The sequence below is a fragment of the Callospermophilus lateralis genome, unplaced genomic scaffold, assembly GCF_048772815.1.
Source record: "Callospermophilus lateralis isolate mCalLat2 unplaced genomic scaffold, mCalLat2.hap1 Scaffold_3351, whole genome shotgun sequence".
Lineage (NCBI taxonomy): Eukaryota > Metazoa > Chordata > Mammalia > Rodentia > Sciuridae > Callospermophilus > Callospermophilus lateralis.
Genome location: NW_027513890.1, coordinates 1 through 18,545, shown reverse-complemented (window position 1 = coordinate 18,545; position 18,545 = coordinate 1).

The window sequence follows — 18,545 nt, the reverse complement described above, 5'->3', positions numbered from 1 at the left end:
AAGAGAGCTATACAAATGCAATTCAAAAAACTTAACTGGGATCTAAAATGGGAAAAATAAGTTTTAGAAGGCATTGGGGAAATAGGACATAAACTGTATGTTTAGTGTTAGGATGAGATAGAAGAATTGCCTTACCCTCAGAGGTATCAGCTGAAGTATACAGGGCTACAGTGTCACAGTGCCCCCAACATCACTTTAGATGGTTCAGTAAAATAGTGTGCATTCATGTTTGCTTACTTGTACAAATACACACATATGCACAAAAATATGAGAAGGGAAAGGAGAACAAAAGTGGAAAACATGAAGAAAATATCTAGAAGCGAATCAGGGAGAAGTTTTCCAAGTATTCTTCATATTCTCCCTGCCAATCTAAAGGAAAAGATATGAAAAAAACAAAGTCCCATTTACTGTCAGACTACTGTGTTATGTGAGCTACCTATGCACAGGAGAGGCAGCTTATAGTTTCAAATTTTTCAGTAGAATGTTCCTCCCTCTTTACAAAGTCAACACCAACACAGTGGGGGATTGTGTGCCACCCCTTTTCCCAAGGTAGGTTTTTCACTGGATTTAGTCCCTTAGCAAGCTCTGCATGTTCTGGGCTCTTGGGGTTTTGTTCCTGGCCCCCAATCCCTCTGGCTGTCTGAATGAGAACCCTCCTATTCCCTAGGCACTTTTCTTCCTTGTCATTTCTCTAGGTTTCCTTTACAGTTTTGCCAGCTCAGCAATGCTTTAAAGAATATGTATTTTTTAGAAAAGTATTTTACCTAGCTTTTTAAAAAGATTTTTGAGCCAGGAGGATAACAAGTTCAAAGTCAGCCTTAGCAACAAGGCACTAAGTAACTGAGTGAGAGCCTGTCTCTGAATAAAATACAAAATAGAGCTGGGGTTGTGGTTCTGTGATTCAGTAGGTGAGTGCCCCCGAGTTCAGTTTCTACTAAAAAAAAAAAATTATGGCTGTATCTATTCTTACATACACTTGTTTTTCTTTTTGGTTATGTCTAATGTACATTTTAAAACATTAATGGCTATATATCTGTGCTCCAATTGCCTGAAGGTTTAGAAAGCCTCAATATGCTGTTTTCCTTTCTACTTTTGAGTGGGCTTTTGATTTTGGATGGCGAGTTCATTTTCTTTGGGGCCATATGTCAGAATGCTATATGGCCTGGCTCAGGGCCTTTTCTCCACTAGACCAGGTGGCTCAGTAATCTTACTAATTTCTGATTTGTTTTTGTTTAAATTTATTGTCTTGGGGGTTGCTGGGTCTAGCTAATGAGCTTAATGATTTAAAACTGTTGCCAGACTCACGCTCACATATTCTGAGCACAGGATGACACAGTTGAGCGTTTTTACTTTTCTTCTATGGTGGTGGGGGGGACAGTTTTCTCTAGAGCCCTTTCTAGAATTCACATTTGTATTAGACTGCTCATCATACTTTGCTCATCACAAGCTCCTCATCATTAAACACCCACCCCATCCAGTGGGGCAGCCACTCCAGCTATGCTGTGCCTGGATGTTGGAGTCTTTTTTTCTGGGCACATTGAAATTTATTTTTCTCCCTGTACACTCAACTTCACATTTCAAAGTATGTTTTTTGTATGTATTCAGGATTTCTTAGTGTTTGTCTTTGGAGGACTTTTCAAATAGTCTCGTATTGCCATACACACACACACACACACACACACACAAACACACACACATACACACACACACACATATATATACATATATATATAATTTTATTATGAAAGAATATCTTGTAAGATATATATGTATAAATCACTATTTTTATTTATTCTAATTTGTTATGTATGACAGCAGAATGCATTACAATTCATTTTACACATATAGAGCACAGTTTTTCATATCTCTGGTTATACACAAAGTAGAGTCACACCATTCATGTCTTCATACGTGTATTAGAGTAATGATATCCATCTCATTCCACCATCTTTCCTACCCCCATGTCCCCCTCCCTTCCTCTCCCACCCCTTTGCCCTGTCTAGAGTTCCTCTAATCATCCCATGCTTTCCCCCTCCCACCCTATTATGAGTCAGCCTCCTTATATCAGAGAAAACATTTAGCATTTGGTTTTTTGGGGGATTGACTTACTTCACTGAGCATGATATTCTCCAACTCTATACATTTACCTGATAGTGCCATGATTTTATTCTCTTTTAGTGTGGAATAATAGTCCATTGTGTATATATGCCTGTTTTTAAAATCAGAACTGTAAGTTCCTTAATCTGTTTTTTTTTTTTTGGCTTAAGGGAAAACAAACAAACAAACAAACCTTTAATCTGTAAACTGGCAGAAAGGATCTATCTCCTTGCCATAAATGGTTCAAATTTCTTAGACTGAGTAAAAACATAAATTGTGTGTACCTAAAATATAAATTTTAAATGTGCATCTAAACACATTAAGTTTAGTGTTTTGCCAGGCCTGGTAGCACATGCCTGCAATTGCAGCAGCTGAGGAGGCTGAGGCAGGAGGATCATGAGTTCAAAGCCAGCCTCAGCAATTTAGCAAGACCCTAAGCAACTCAGCAAGACCCTGTCACTAAATACTATATAAAAAAGGGCTGGGGATGGGGCTCAGTGGTTACAAACCCCTGGGTTCAGTCCCCAGTACAAAAAAAAAAAAAAACAGAAAAGAAAAAAAATCGTGGTTCCATTAAGATTTACAGATTTTCGACTCTCATATACTTCTGCCAAAAAAAAAAAATCCACATTAGTTAACATCATAGTTGACCTCCTGAGAAAAGTCTTAAAGTACTGGGAAGCTATCAAATTCATGATGGTCAATACAAGTTTTCCAAAATTTCAATATTTCTTTTAAACTTCATTTTTCTTGAAACCTCAGATTTTTATCATTGGTAATAAATGACAAAATGTGAATTAGTTCCCCTGAGGTGCTAAGCTTCCTTTTTCATTTTCAAGAACATGTCTGCCTTGTTGCCCAAGTCCAAAATTCCATGGCTGGTCGGTCATCCGAAGAGGATGAGAGAGACCTGAAGCACCACGTGGGTATTCCCCATTGGTCACACAGGATATTGAAAAGACTGGTACTTGGGGGTCGAGATTTAATGGAATTAATGATTAGGCTACTTTTTCCTGGGTGTTGTCAACGAAAATGACCCGCTGGCTTGTTTTGGTTGGAGCACCTGCTAGGGAAGGAGCAGGTGGCCACTAGGACTTGCCCGGCCCCCTGCCCAGGCGGCAGCAGTGTCATCCAAGGTTGCTTTTGTACCATGATGCAGATCTCAACATGTGGCAGAGACAGAGTGTCTCAATGTTATAATGAAAATAGTTTTGACATCATAAACCAGAGGATCTTGGGGACTGTCACTTTAGACCACACCTTAGAACGGCTGCTAGACACATTTCAAGCCTCAAAAATAACCTCAGTTCAATATCTGATGGTCCCTCTTGCTGTCTGTGAGTGCCTCCGTGTGGCACCTTTTGAGGTGACATCACTGATTTATAGGTATTCAGGTGTTCTCTAGCTTCCCCCTCAGAAACAGTGCTGCCTGATGTCCTTGTGCTGACCTGGTCTTGAGGTCAAGGAGTACCCACTAGAGTTCCGCTCTGCCCACCGCCTGGGCTCTCACGCACCTGTTGTTTGCAGGTGGAGCATGACCCCGCCCATGGTGAACGCTTACTATTCGCCCACCAAGAACGAGATCGTGTTTCCGGCTGGGATCCTGCAGGCGCCCTTCTACACCCGCTCCTCGCCCAAGTAGGCCATCTCTGGTGCTGGTGCCCTGACGGATCCCCTGCCCCTCAGCCAGCCCTGTGTCTGCAGCTGACCCTGACAGCCATCTCACTGAGCCATCTGTGCCCTGGTGGCCCAGGTGGCCTAGGATTGCAGCGTCGTGGGTGCAGAGCGCAGCAGCCCCTGTCCCCTGCCTTCCCTCCAAGGGTCTCTGGGGCCGAAAGCTCCTGCAATCGGGAAACGTGGCACAGTCGTGCAGTCAAGAGCCCCATGTGGGAAATACTGCTGTGACGGTGGCTTAGAGCAGTTGCAGCCAGGGAGTTGGCAGGGTGAGGGCGCTGACCTAGTAGCTGGACTCCCGGGATGACTGCGTGGAGCTTGGGAAGAGGCACTGGCCCATTCCCAGGCTTCGTTTGCTTTAAAGCTTAACTGCTAGTCTGTGGGAGGGGACAGTGATCCTCTAGAGTGTCCAGCACGTGCATGTCACCCACAGGGCACAGCTGGCTCCCTTAGACTGCCCAGCCTCCCACTGTCTCCAGGGCTGTGTCCCACAGAGCCCCTGCTACATCTCAGGCCCAAGAAGTGAGGGCCACATGGCAGGGCAGGAGCCAGAGGCCTTGCTCTCACTTTGTGTCTCCCTCCAGGGCCTTAATCTTTGGTGGCATTGGTGTCGTCGTGGGCCATGAGCTGACTCACGCTTTTGATGATCAAAGTACAGGTTCCTTGGAGTCCCTCCAGACAGAGCCCATCAGCTTCTTAGCCCCACTGCCTCTGCTCCCTGGGACTTAGCTTTGGAGAGAAGGACCAGAGTCTAAACCCTGGCTCGGCCGCTTGCCAAATGCTCTCACCTCGGCAAGTCACATCATTCTCCAAGCCTCCGTCTCCTTATCTGCAAAATGGGTGCAACAGGTCCAGGTGGGGGTGGGGAGGATCGTGTGAAGGCTATAGTGAGCACTTTCTGCAGGGTGCTGGGTGCTCGGTGCTCAGTAGGAGTCAGGAGTCAGAGACATGGAAGTCACACCCTCCTCAGCAGCTAGTGTCCATGGTCTTCCTCAACTGCCCCCTGCTCGGGGACAAGAAGGAAGTGGCAGAGACCCTGGAAACCAGGCCTGTCATGTGCTCCTGATTCTGCCAACTCCACTGGCCCCTTGCTGGATCCATTCCTTGGGATCCAAGGCCCTTGGCCAGTGGAGATCCACCCTGTGCCTCAAACCTTTGTACAGCCACATGGCCGCCTGCCTGGCCACTTTTCCCCACCCTCTCCACTCGGTCTGGCCCATCCTCTGGCCCTCTGATGGGCATCCTGTCCCTGTACAGGCTGGAGGGTGGGGTCAGAGAGGGGAACCGACTTCCCACTGGGAGGGAAGAAGAGCGATAGTGCCACTCCTGCGCTCTGACCACAGGGCGGGAGTATGACAAGGATGGGAACCTCTGGGCCTGGTGGAGGCCTTCAAACAGCAGACGGAGTGCATGGTGGAGCAGTACAGCAGCTACAGCGTGAACGGGGAGCCGGTGAACGGGGAGCCGGTGAACGGCCGCCACACCCTCGGGGAGAACATCGCAGACAACGGGGGCCTCAAGGTGGCCTATCGGGTGGGTCTGCTCCCCCTGTGCACCTGTCCAGGTCCACATCTGTCCAGATGCCTCATCAGTAGGTCAGCGTAGAAACGCCTGGCAAGCTGCAGGAGTGCTGTGCCTCGGCTTCCTCGTCTGTCGGTGGGGGTGGGGAGGACGTGAGCACTGACTGTGGACGCAGCACCTGAGCCGAGTGCCCAAGGCCTTCTGCTTGGAGACCACCTGCTTGAGAGTCCCAGGAGAGAGCCAGGGCAGGGTCCACCTGCAGAGCCGGCCCCTTCTTGCCTTTGCGGGGGAACCCACTGCCAGGTAGGGCAGCAGGGCCCAGGAGGACACTGAGCACAGAGCCAGTTCTGGGTTCCGATCCTAGTCTGGAGTAAGTCGCTACCATTTGAGCCCATTGGCTTGGCTCTGAGCCCCTGACCTGCACCCTCAGGTGGCCAGAGGTGAAACCAAGTGACTCAGACACGGGTCCCGGCCTGAGAGGCAGCCTGGCGACTCACCAAGGGAAAAGGGCCAGAGGCAGGGGGTAGTGGAAGGAGTCAGGAGCAAGGGCCTCTGTCACTGAGAAAGGAGCTTGGTTCTATTCTGGCGACAGTGAGAACCACTACAGGGTCAAACAGGAGATATGATCTTATTCCTTCTTTAAGGCAGGTCTGCAAGCCGGCAGCCCATGGGCAAATCCAGCCCCAGCCTGTCCCCGTAGGTTTGGGGGACCTGGCCACATTGTATTCACAGGTTGCCTGTGGCTACTTTTGCACTCTGAGCGCAGAGGAGGATAGTTCAACAGGGACCGGTAGCCCCAAAGCTGGAACATCTACTCCGGCCCTCACAGAGGAGGTCTGCCAACACTCGCCCTAGATGGTTCGCTCGAGTTGCCACATGAGGAGGGGACCAGGCTTGTGTCCTCAGTTCCTCTGAATTAGGGAGACCCATTGGAAGCTGTTGTGAGGTTACCCAGGCTAGAGGGGGAAGGGTGAGGAGGGTCAGTTTTGGGGTGTTTGGCTTGGCTGGAAGAGTTGGGGGGAACTCTGAGCCTGAGTAACTAGGAGGGTGGTGGTGCCATCCTATGGTGGCAGGTTTGGTGAGGGTTCATGTAAATGACTTCTTCCTTCTGTGCCATGCTGACTTGGATGTGACCTTGGGTTTCCAGCTAAGGCAGTTGAATATCCAGATCAGGGAAGAGGCTGGTGCCAAAGTGCACATTGGAGAGCCATCAGCATTGTGTGGTGTTTTAGGCCATGGGGTCGATTGCACTCCCCTTTAGGGAGGGAGCAGAGAAAGAGGAGGGATCCTCCAGGCTGAGCCAAGGCCCAGAACTCAGAAACCAGCCTCAGCCTGCACACTAGCCCCTCGCCCCTCTGTCCTGGCTGCCCTCAACCTCTGGCCTTCTCTCCTCCCAGGCTTACCAGAACTGGGTAAAGAAGAATGGGGAGGAGCAGACCTTGCCCACGCTGGGTCTCACCAATGACCAGCTCTTCTTCCTGGGGTTTGCACAGGTGAGTTCATTAGGGGAACAGATAAGGTCCCCTCCAATCACCAGCTCCCTAACTCATCAGACCGTCTTCAGGTCATTAGCCTGTGAGGAGGTGAGCTTCCTGTCATTAGAGAGATTCAAGGAAGGGCCAAGAAAGAATACTAGTATCCTGTATGTGGTGGAGAAGGCCCCTCCTGGTTCTGGGGTTCTAGAAACTTCTTAACATAGCCAGACACGGTAATGCATGCCTATTATCCCAGCTCCTTGGGAAGCTGAGACAGGAGGATCACCAGTTCGAGCTCAGCCTCAGCAACTTAACAAGACTCTGTCTCAAAATAGAAAATGGAAAGGGCTGGGGAAGTAGCTCAGTGAGAGAGCAGCCCTGGATTCAGTCCCCAGAACCGGGGGAGAAAGAAATCAAGACCCACCAGGTTGGCACTTGAGTTGGCCTTCAGTTGATTCCCAGAGCTGCCTCTCGAGAGAGTGTCCTACCCAGAAAATATGAAATCTGGACTAAATCCAAGATTTGTAAAGTGGAGTTTAGGCAGAATCCCAGCCTGGTACGTTGGTGTCAGACAGAGAACCGGCTCTGGCTGAAGAGACACAGCTTGGTGACACCTGCGTCAGAGAGGGGCATAGGCGCACTCCAGCCTCCCCTCCACTGAGGAGGCCAGGGGCCTTCCTGAGTCCTTGGGGTGTGAGCACCAGGCGAGGGCTCATTCCAACCCTGCAGTGGTGGGACCAGTCTGGCGGCCTCAGGGCCCCACAGTGACCCCAGCTTCTCCCCCTTGTTCCCTCAAAGGTCTGGTGCTCTGTCCGAACGCCCAAGAGCTCTCACGAAGGCCTCATCACCGACCCCCACAGCCCCTCTCGCTTCAGGGTCATCGGCTCCCTCTCCAATTCCAAAGAGTTCTCAGAACACTTCCACTGCCCCCTTGGGTCACCCATGAACCTTCATCACAAAGAGCCAAGACGGAAGAGAGGAAGGGGCTGAGGATGAGCCCCCAGGGGAGGCTGCCAAGTCTGCCCCTTCTTCCAACCCCTTGGCCGCCCAGGGCCCCTTCCCCGAACTGGAGGGTTTGCAGCCGGCACTGGGCCGGGTGGGGGTCCTCTGCATACCCGAGTTGCTCCCCTGTGCAGACCGGCATCCCAGCGAGCACCAGATCCAGTGGGCATTCGGGTATTGGGCTGGTGGCTCACCAGGCCTGGGCCCCACAGCGACAAGGGCCGGGGGACACAGCCCCCTCGCCCACATCCAGCACCACATAGACCACAATTACCACTGTGTCAAATGCTTTAAGATCTATTTTTGGGGAAACTATTTTTTAAACATTGTGGAATACACTGGAAATCTTCAGGGAAAAATGCATTTAAAACACTTTTTTTTTGAGGGAAGGATTGTTATATTTATTATGTTTTCTTTTTTTTTTTTCCTAAATAACCTGTGGACAAAGGAAGCCCCACTGATTTACCCCCTCACTGCAAGGCTGGGCTGAGTCAGGAACACACACACACACACACGCCTGCCCCACGCCACTAAGCAAATCCTCTGACTTTGGTTACTACTGCATGGTCACCCACAGACAGGAAATGGGGGAGCCAGGCAGAGGCCCAGTTCATGGCCAGCTGCTCTCAGCTTGCTGCCCCTGTCCCCGGAGCTCAACCATGGAAACCCCAGCAAGGAAGATTTCATCCCCACAGTTACAGCAGGGGACTGATGGCTATGGCAGATGAAGCCAGGTCTGAGGGCACCCCAGCTGGAGCAGAGGGCCCTCCAAGCACCAGATGCTCACAGCTGACCATAGACCTTCTCTTTTGGTCTTTCCTCTTCAGGTAACCCCCGGGACCTGTTGCTTCTCTGTAGCAACACCGCCACCCCAGCCATTCTGGGCTCTGCCTTGCAGGATCCCTCTCCCCCAAGGGAAGGAGGAAAGAGAATGTCGCTCTTGTCTGCAGCAGGGTCCAGATCCTCCCCTGAACTCCATCCTCAGCCCCAAGCCTGGTCAGCTTCCAGACCAGTTCTCTAGTGCCTTATCTGAGGCTGCGGCCTGGGCTGTGCTGAGGAGATGACCCCTGCCCCAGTGGCCCCTGGCCTCCTCAGTGGAGCCCCCGAGTGTCCTGATTGGAACCCAAGGCCATACTCCCACTCCCGATGCTCACAGGGCCACCCCTCAGCCCCCAGGAGCTCTGGCCTGCAGGGCTGTGACTCTGGGTAGTAGAAGTTAGATGCCGCTGCCCTCACCCTGGCCTCTAGCAATCAAGGCCCCCTGATTTAGATCAGGACGGCCCTTGCAGCTGGACAGGCTCCCCTCCTTTGACAGGAGGCTAAGGGAAGGGTTTCTCAGCCCAGTCTAGCCCGTGGAGTCAAGAGACCAAGAAGGTCACCCCTTCTAGAGGCCACAGCTCCTCCCAACAGCAGATGCTCAGGCTCCACCAGGTAGGTGGACCCGACTGCAGCCGCACAGCAGCCCCCGTGAGAGATTAGGCCCTGCCCCATGGCGCGCCCCTTACCGAGGAAGCCTTGTCCAAGAGGCACAGACAGCTCAGCCTTGCCCTGTGAGCTCGGGTCAGCAGGAGGCTTGCAAGTAGGCTCCAGGTGAGGCCCCTGTTACTCACAAACAAGTTCAAGGCCTGGGAGCTCTTTGGGAGAAAGATAAGAAGGAACCAGGGAAGGAGCTAGAGCCAGCCACCTGGGAGGTGGGCCTTTCCCATCCCTGCGCCTCCCTGTGCCTCTGCTGCCCCACCCTCCTGCCTTCCCCAGGTAAGGGTGGTCCTGGAAACTGTCACACCACCAGCCAGAAGCAAGTGTCTTGGGCTGCAGTCTAGCCAGAGGGAATGGAGATGGCACTCCCTGTCAGGATGTGCGGGGGCAGGGGGAGAAGCCCAGGCCCACGCAGAGGCAGGGTCCCCACTCCCATTGCCCCTCCACAGTGTCAAGGCCAAGGAGAGATGGGCAGTGCACTCCCAAGACCAGGGGAGCCACAGGACTTGCTTCTCTGTGGGCACATGGGTGTGGGGTTTGGAGGTGGGAATCTATTTTTTGTATTATGTTTTGTGCTACTGTAGTTTTGTGTGGAAATATTGTAATTAAAATAAAGTACTTATATCGAGAGCCACTTGTGTCTGAGTGTCCTTCCAGGGTGCTGTGCATCCTTTGGAACCACAAGAAAGCCCCAGCCAGCCCAGAATGGCCCACCCTAGCCTCACTAGGAAGAGGCTTTGGACCCTGAGGAACAGCTGGGGCTTCCTCCTGCCTGCGCCCACCTAGCCAACCCCCACCTAGCCAGCCGGGCTTCGTGGGCAGGCTTGTGTGCACCCCCTACCCGTGAGAGTGATGTGTCTCATGGCCTTGGGCCAAGGGGCTCCCTGGTCAACGTCATGTTTCCATTATCTCAGAGCCAAAGAGCTTCTGGATCTCAGATACTTGGGCAGGGCAGGCAGGAAATTCAAAGAGGTCCAAAAAACAGCCTCCCCTGGCTTTTACATATGTACTTCCCGCTGCCTGGAATGTTCTGACTTCCCCACCTGGTGAACTCCTACCACCTTCAGTGCCCCACTCACCATCACCTCCTCTAGGAAGCTTCAGGTCAGCATGGGGGGGCTCACACAGGCTTTCCTCTCCTTCCAGAGGGTATTAGTTTACTAGGGCTGTTGTAACTAAGTACCACAAACATGGTGGCCTACAGGACAGATTGAGGTGTTGGCCTCCCAAGTCTCTGGGGTTACAGGTGTGGGTCACCAAGCCCGGCCTGACTCTACCTGTCTTTAATAGGAGTAGGTCATTTCTCTTGGACTCTGTTTCTCTGGCTATAAGACCTACAATGTACTCTCTTCTACTGTCTTGGTAACCATCAGATATGGGCGACAGTAAGGATGCCAGAGCTCAGATGCTTGAGCTCAGACTGTCCCCACGAGGTGCGAAGGGGCCTGCGAGGCCCATAGGCCCCAGTGTCTCTCCCCCGGGCAGCTGGGAGAGCCCCCTCCCCTCCAGCTCTTGTCCTCAGGAGAGCAGCCTGTTTAAGGAGAAGGTCCCTCCCTGTCACTGGCTCCCACCTCTTGTGTTTGACCCTGTTGTGTCCTGTTTGCTTTGTCTGGGGCAGTGCCAGGGATTAACCAGGCCTCAGGCTGCAAGCACCACCACTGAGCCACACCCCAGGCCTCCAGCTTCTTTCTGGAGCCCAAACAGGCCAAGCCCTTTCCCACTGAGGCTCTGGGTCCCTTTTGTCCTTCAGGCTGGAATGTTCTCTGCCCAGAGGGCACACCCCTCCCCAGCAGGATGGATGCATGAATTCTGTTTAGACCCGCCATGAGTCACGTGCCTATTGGAGTGCAGCCATGGGCAAGAGTTCTCACCCCGCCTCCCCTGAAGCTCACAGTTTGTGGGACAGAGAATTTCTCAGCCCTGATGCTCAGAGGAGGTGTCATTCGGGGACACTGGGTTGCAGGCAGGAAGTGGCTGAGCTGGGTTCTGAACCCAGGCCACTCAATTGGAAAACGTGAGAAGCCGCTAGAAACAGAAAGCCCCAGGGATGCCACATGTGCAGAACACGCATGCACGTACACACACACACACACACACACACACACACACGCACACACACACACACATGCATGAAGGCACAGGATGGAGGAGCTGGCTGCTGCCCACCCTTTTCCCAAGAAGGGAGACCTAGCTTTTAGCCACCCTTTCCCCAGCCCTGGGCCTGCAGATGCCCTCCCTCCAGACAGGCCACCTCCCAGGGACAAAGAACAGGCTTCTTCCTCCCCAGGCCGGGGTCCCAGGGCCCTTGCCCGCCCCCATCTTCCTAGATCCTTGCCCAACCTTGTTCCCCTCCCAAGCAGGACTGGAAACCCCAGCCTGGCCTTCAGACTTCACCCAACACATGTGGAAACACACAGGATGTAACTTGGGAACAGCTGGAAAAAGTAAGCAATCTGTAACAATCGTGTAAGCAGAAGGGCCTGCAGAGGCCTTTGAAAGGGTAAGGGAGCAGGGGGTTAGGACGGACTTTAAACTTGTAAAGAATTTGGTCCACTGTAGAGCCCAACCAGAACTTGGAAAACCTTAGAAGAGAAAACTGGAAACTTTACCAAAGGCCATCAGAGAATGCCCTTGAGCACCCTGCCGGTGGGCGGAAAAGTCCAGTGTAATTTCAATGCCAGCTCTCCCCAAATTAATGTATGATTTCAGCGTACTCTCAGCCAAAATCCCCAGATAATTTTGCATAGAATTTGACGAGCTGATTCACATGAAAGGGAAAAAGCACAATCAGGACAATTCTGAAAAAACACTGAAACAACGAAGGAGCTATATTCCATATGTAAATATTTATAAAGCAATGGTAAGTGAGAGCTGCTGTAGGTTAGGAACAGGTATCAAACTGAAATAGACCAGAAGCCAGAGACAACCTTGCTCATATATAGGAATTAGGGTAAGATAGAGGAAGCACTTCCTGAGTGGAGAAATGAACCAGCGCCCTCCGGTCCTCTTCTGTATATGGCCTGTTGCCCACCAGGGCCTCCTTCTCAACCTGGTGGTCTCAGGAGGGCTGAGCTTCCTACATGACAGTGGCTCCCAAGGAGCAGGAAGCACAGCCTGCCAGGTGTGTTAGGCTCCTCCCCAGGGCCCAGGTTGACATCCTCCTGCATATTGTATTCCTCGAGCAGGGTTGTAGCGCAGTGGTAAAGTGCCCGGCTCAATCCCTTATACCAGGCTCAAAATTAAAAGATAAAAGGAGGGCTGAGTGTGGTGGCACACGCCTGTGATCCCAGTGACCCAGGAGGCCGACACAGGAGTATCTCAAGTTCAAGGACAACCTCAGCAATTGACCCAGTCTCCCAATAAAAGCAAAAGGGCTGGGGATGTGGCTCAGTGGTAGAGACTCCCTGGGTTCAATCCCCAGTACCAAAAAGAAAAAAAAATATCCTGTGGATACCAGGGGACCGCTGAAAATTTTCCTGCCCATCCCACCCAGAGCTCTTAGTCTGGGTCTCACTGGGCACATGGCTTCTCTTGTGAGCAACAGTGTCTCTGAGCGAAGAATGACCAGTTGGTCCAGTCTGGCATGGAGATTTGAAAAGTGTATGGAAAGTACTTGGCACACGCTAGGAGCTTACCGGTTCACCAGGTCATCAGGAGCCTGATTCTCCATCCTCTCCAAGGCTTGGAACACCCAAGGACACATCTGTAGTCAATTTCCTTGAAGAAGCCCAGGGTAGTGCAGAGTCCAGGGCCCTGCCCCCACTCCAGGTGGACTTTAACACTGGGCCCAGGGACCCTGCTGCCTTGCCACCCAAGGCTAAGGGTGCTCTTACAGAATGCCAGCTCATTGCTGATTATTGGTGGCGAGTCCCTCCCTCCCCCAGGAAATTCAGCCACTCACTTCCAATGGTTAGAAATACTCAGACTCAACCTGCACCACCTTGTGGCCCAGCAGGGGGAGGTGCTGGAGATGGATCTTGGCCTCCTGCAAAAAAAAAAAAAAAAAAGGCAGATCTGCACCTGAGCTACACCTGCAGCCCAGAGCCCCCCTCTGTTATTTGCTGGTTCTATTCTAATTTGTCTTGTGTCAATGTTCCTTTCCTTTCCTTTTGAAGGGCTGGGGCTCAGATCCATGGCCTCATGCCTGCTGGGTGGGAGCTCTGCCCCTAGGCCACACCCCAGGGGTCCTTGTTTCCATTTCCAGGCTGAACAATGCAAGCTCCTTGGCATTTGATCTCTTCTGCTTTTATTTATTTTTAAACTTGGGGGGCTGGAATGACCCCAGAGTCTTGTGAGTGCCAAATGCGTGCTCCACCTTGGAGCTACATCTGTCTGCTGTTTTCGTGTTTTCCAGTAGTTGCCGCAGTCTGGCTGGGCAGAAAATCATGAGCCACTCACAGCTTTGTAGATTCAAACAGCAATTCTTTATTCCCGAACTCACACCGGCCATCTCCAAACACGTTCTGGGGAAATCCACGTTCTCTGCCTCCCAAAAACTCTCTGAATCCGGGGAGAACACAAGGGGAACTCAGGCAGCAGGATACAGCAGGATACACCCTATTCCCAGCAGGAATACTCTTAAACCTGGAACCGCCATAAACCCGGATTGTCCTAAACCAGGAACGCCCTAAATCCGAGGAGAGCCTAAAACCCTGATCCGCCCTAAACCCGGATCCGCCCTGGTCCTTGAGCAAGGTCACCTTACATTCAATGTCACTGCAAAATGTCTAAGGCAAGTCCTATTTCCATGAGTCCTTCCACTAAGCAACATGGGGTATGCTGGCAAGGAAATTGTCATACCAAGTGGCTAATGGCTCTCAGCAAGTAGTGAACATCTGCCCGTTCATTCTATTGGGACCTGCTTGGGAAGGGACACACTGGGCAGTGCCTGGGGCAGGGCCTGGCCTGGGATCGGCTGCTGGCTCTGTGAAAAATGAAGGATCGCAGGGCTGGCGTGAGGCAGTGGGAGCCAGGACGGCAGCGCCAATCTGTCTTTGGTTATACATAGTTGTCCAGCAGAAGGTTATGTCATTGACTAATCAGAGTGAGATGGGACACAGATGGGCCTCTCCATGGCAGGAAGCACATCTTCTCACTATTAGAAGTGCTCTAGTCTGATGCAGCACACGCCTGTAATCCCAGCCACTCAGAAGGCTGAGGCAGTTCCTCGCAAGTTCGAGGCTAGCCTCAGCAACTTGGTGAGCCCTGTCTCAAAAATATAAAAGTAAAAAGGATTGGGGATGTGGCTTAATGTAGCACCCCAAGATTTAGTCCTCACTACGTCTCCAAAAGGAAAAAAGAAATGAAATGTTCTAGGGAATCAGCACAAGGGCTCTGGAGTCGGAAGTCCTGGGTTCAGAAGTCCTGGGTTCAGGTCTTGCCTCTGCCCTCATTTACTGCATAACTGCTGATGGCTATTTTGACTGGAGTGGATTTGGTGGAGAGTGAAGCTTCGGAGAAAATGCAGTTGAGGTGGTAAATCCCAGTTCCTGTAAACAACAAAATAAATTGTCGCCATTATGAGAGAGGGATTCCCCTTTGGGTCAATAGGGTACACGGAATGGAGTAAACCTGAACTTAACACTCATATTAAGTGGTAATGGGAACGCACAAACTTGCAGATTTTTTTCAACAAATGTAAATTGTGAACCAAGTGATCAGCATCCTCAAAATCAGAATGCCGTGTTCTCTTGAGTGTCCTGCTGGAGCAACCTGTGGTCCCAAATTGTAGTTTATATTAAGGTCAAATTCAGGATCCAGGGAGTTGCCACATTTTAATTCTAAAACACAAGGAGACAAACTGATTTTTATGAGTGTAGGCAAATGACTACTTGAGGCAGTCTGCATGGTTGAGAGTGGATCGATGAGTGGTGGCTGGATGCATGAGTCTAGAGGTCGGTCAAACCAAAGCTTGCAGAGGGAGATTGCAAAGAGTTGAGCGAAGAGGAAGACCATTGGGTTTCAGGGCTGTCCTGGATCTCTGCAAAGCCTCTTGTGGAGGTCATGGGTTTCCTCTGTGGGGTGCTCCTCTGCTTAAAGCACCTGGAGGGTGCAGAGCCCCCTGGCCACTCTCCAGTCTGCATTAGGCAACATCAAGACCCTAATGTCCACCTCAGCAAGAAGCAGGGCTCTAGTGTCAGATGTCATATCAGCTTTGTCAGCCTCTGAACAGAAGGAAAAGAAGCCACCAACAGCACACCTGTCACCCAGGACAGCTGATGGCCAGGTCACATCCCAGATGTGACATCCGCCCCCAGGATGAGGTGTGGCTTTCTGCAAGAGTCACAGAAGCAGTCCTGCAGGAGGGCTTACCTCTGGGGCTTGCTGGGCTCAGAGAAGGGTGCCTCCAAGACACGGTGGGGTTTTTGGCGTGTCAGGCTCATGACCTAGGAGAAAGCTGGTGGCTTCTGCCCACCCAAGCACCAGGAGCCCCCGGAGTTCCCTGATCTATGTGAAGAGGAGGCTGCAAAAGGGATTGGGTTCTTGTCCACCCCCACCTTGAAATGCCCTTATCTATCTCAGGAAAGTAGGCTGGAGGTCACTGCCCCTGGACAGATGTCCCTTCCAAGATAGTGTCCCTGGGGCTCATTCAGATTCTAAAGACGATGTAGCTCAGTGGTCAGACCTACTGGGTTCCATCCCCAGCATGCGTACACACACACACACACACACACACACACACACACACACACACACACAATTCTGGAACTATTCATTACCCAAATAATCATTTATATGCCCTCAAAGTTGCCAATATTCTACATTCTCTTCCTGCTATATAGAAAAAGTGACATATAAGTTTGGCCAGGCACAGGGGTGCACACCTATAATCCTAGTATCATGGGAGGCTGAGGCAGGAGGATTATGAGTTCAAAGCCAACCTCAGCAAAAGCAAGACACTAAGCCACTCAGTGAGACCTTGTCTCTAAATAAAATATGAAATATGGGGCTGGGGATGTGGCTCAAGCGGTAGTGTGCTCGCCTGGCATGCGTGCAGCCCAGGTTTGATCCTCAGCACCACATACAAACAAAGATGTTGTGCCTGCCGAAAAACTAAGAAAATAAATATTAAAAAATTCTCTCTCACTCTCTCTCTCTCTCTCCACTCTCTCTTTAAAAAAAATATGAAATAGGGCTGGGGATGTGGCCCAGTGGTTGAGTGCCCCTGAGTTTAATCCCTGGTACCAAGAAAAAAAAAAAAGAAAAACTACCAGTTTTTCCACAGGGCCTGTGGCACACACATGTAATTCCAGTTACTCAAGTGGCTGAGGCAGAAGCATCACAAGTTCACGGCCGGCCTTAGTAATTTAGGAAGACTCTGTCTCAAAATAAATTAAAAGGGCTGGAGATGTGGCTCAGTGGTAGAGTACCCCTAGGTTCAATCCCTGGTACCAATTTTTTTTTTAAATAGCAGGGTTTTTTTTTTGTTTTTTTTTTTTTTTTGATCACCCAGTAAATGGGTCAGAGCAACACATCCAAATGAAGAATATGATATCTTTCAAGTGCAGAGGTGCCCAATAGGTACCAGGTTGCTTTCTTGGACGCAGGGGTACCAGATGGAGCAACTGTAGAAGGGTATCTCAGCATACCCACACTGCTGGACCCCTAGATATTTTGCTGAGGTAGAAGGCTCTGAATTCCAGCTGGATTTACTCCTCCCACCCCTCACATGCACCTGGATCACCGAGTGTAGGACAATCACCACTTCAGCGTGACAACATCCATGTAATGGGGCAGTGTGGTATCTTGTGGAAGAGGAAGGTCATAGAGATCTCTGTGAACTAAATTGGGACGTTGGGCTAGAGAGTTGATACACTCCTGAGGCAGGACAGTGAAGGTGTCTTGCTCTCCTTTTTAGATCTAAGAAAGTCACTTGTGATGGCCGTGATGGACAGGAAAGAGGAAGGAAGGCAAGTTCCAGATCAGTAGCTGCGTGCCAGAATTGGGATTGGAGTGTGTCACTTGATGGTGTGGGATGGAGGTGAGCATGTCACATGGTGGCTTACGATGGGTGTGAGTGTGTCACATGATGGTTTGGGACCGTGGGACCAGGTATTGACACCGTATCTAGATGGTGGCTGCAATAGAGTCACTAACCTTATAATAACCCACACTCATCCCCCTGAACCTTCTGCACAGACCAAACAGACGGGTTGGAATGTGGTGGGAATCACCACTCCTGTGTCTTTCAAGTCCTGATGGTGACAGTGACCTCTGAAATCCCTCTGGAAATGCAGTGTGCTTTTGGTTTGTGAATTTTTTTTTTAAGATAGAGGTGTTCTAGTGGCTTCCACTTGGCCTTTCCTATCACCTGGAAGGAAATGACCGTTCTATGTCTCGGGTCAGAAAACCATGGCCGGGATTGTGCCAGTGGCGCGTCCATCCCTTCCACACGCATTCCAGAACTAGGGAAATCACCACAGGTGGATCCGAGCACCCGCTGGGCTGGCCAGCAGAGGAGCGCAGTCATTGTCACCTGACCTCCACGGCCCTGGCACGGGTGGTGGAGCACAGTGGCTTTGAGGGTTTGTTCAGAGATGGCTTTCAGAAGCCCCTGGGGAGTCTGATGGTTTCCTTTTCCCCAATACACAGTCCTAGGTCCCTGGGGAGAAACCAAGAGAAAGATAAAGGGTGTAAGTGTCGGGCGGGCAACATAGCAGAGTCCTTCCTGGGGGACCTACCCTCTCCTTCCTTCGGGGGCTGCTGGGTCTCTGAGTCTGTAACTGGCTCCAGCCTGGGAATGACTCAGAGGCCATGGCTCCCCGTTCTGGCTCCCCGTTCTGTGTTCACTCGGCCTAGAACTCTCCTGCCCATACAGGTCAAGTAAGAAGTTGGCCGACTGTCTTCTCTGGGGTTGCTGCAGCCAGCCGGCCAGTGCTGGGGCTCTGAAGGCCAACCATTCTGATCTCAGCCTCACCTCTGCTGTCCTTTACAGTCTCTGTGTGTTCCTCATCTTTGGCAAGTCAAGGGCTACTGCTTGACCCCTGCCAGCCCATGATTCCACAGTCTTACTGGCTTTAGGGATCACAGCTCCACGTAAATCCAGGAATTCCCCCTGTAAATTCTGAACTACAGAGAAGAGCCAGGGCTCCCGGAAGCTGCCGGGACTCCTTTCACAAATGTATTCATCCCAGGTCTGGAAGGTGGGTCCTCCAACCTGGCCTGGTCGGGGAGTCCGTCTTTTATGATCAAGCCACCATTCAACGCTCAGCCTCCGGGTCTCTTCCTCGGCTTTATTGCCAGTACCAAAAACAAACAAACAAACAAAAAAATTGTTTTTGTTTGAGTTGGCCATGGTTG